This window comes from Plectropomus leopardus, unplaced genomic scaffold (assembly GCF_008729295.1).
Source record: "Plectropomus leopardus isolate mb unplaced genomic scaffold, YSFRI_Pleo_2.0 unplaced_scaffold42903, whole genome shotgun sequence".
Taxonomy (NCBI): domain Eukaryota; kingdom Metazoa; phylum Chordata; class Actinopteri; order Perciformes; family Serranidae; genus Plectropomus; species Plectropomus leopardus.
The window spans coordinates 1-369 of NW_024647015.1; the positions used below are offsets into that span (position 1 = coordinate 1).

A 369-nucleotide genomic window follows, 5' to 3' on the forward strand; every position below is an offset into this window, starting at 1 on the left:
GTGGGAATCTCGACTGCATAATTTCTGCTAGTGGGGGACTGCGTCCGCGCTCTCCCCCGACCGTCATGTTGAATGAAGGAGGGCGGGGAATGTTGAACCGGCACGGCGATTACAACCGCGCCGAGGCTTCGGCGCTTGAAGCCGCGAGTTGTGCTTATACGCCAGTGCCAATGAACCGACGGTGTGCTCGTTAAGAAGCTCGAATAGATTGCAAGCAAATGCACAATAAAATCCGAAGTCGACAAAATCTGAGGGGACAGTGGAGGTCCGTTGCGATTCGTTGGCCCTTACATTTCCAATCGCACGCCAAGCCCGCGAACCGTTTCCCGTATTCCGTCAAGGGCAGCAGAGCGCGGCTGTGGCCCTTTC

The 369-nt window shown here is 56.4% G+C and overlaps 1 pseudogene; it reads left to right on the top strand.

The window, feature by feature from the left end:
* LOC121939190 lies at positions 1-59 on the top strand (annotated as a pseudogene; the record flags this gene model as incomplete).
* Positions 60-369: the final 310 nt, after the last annotated feature.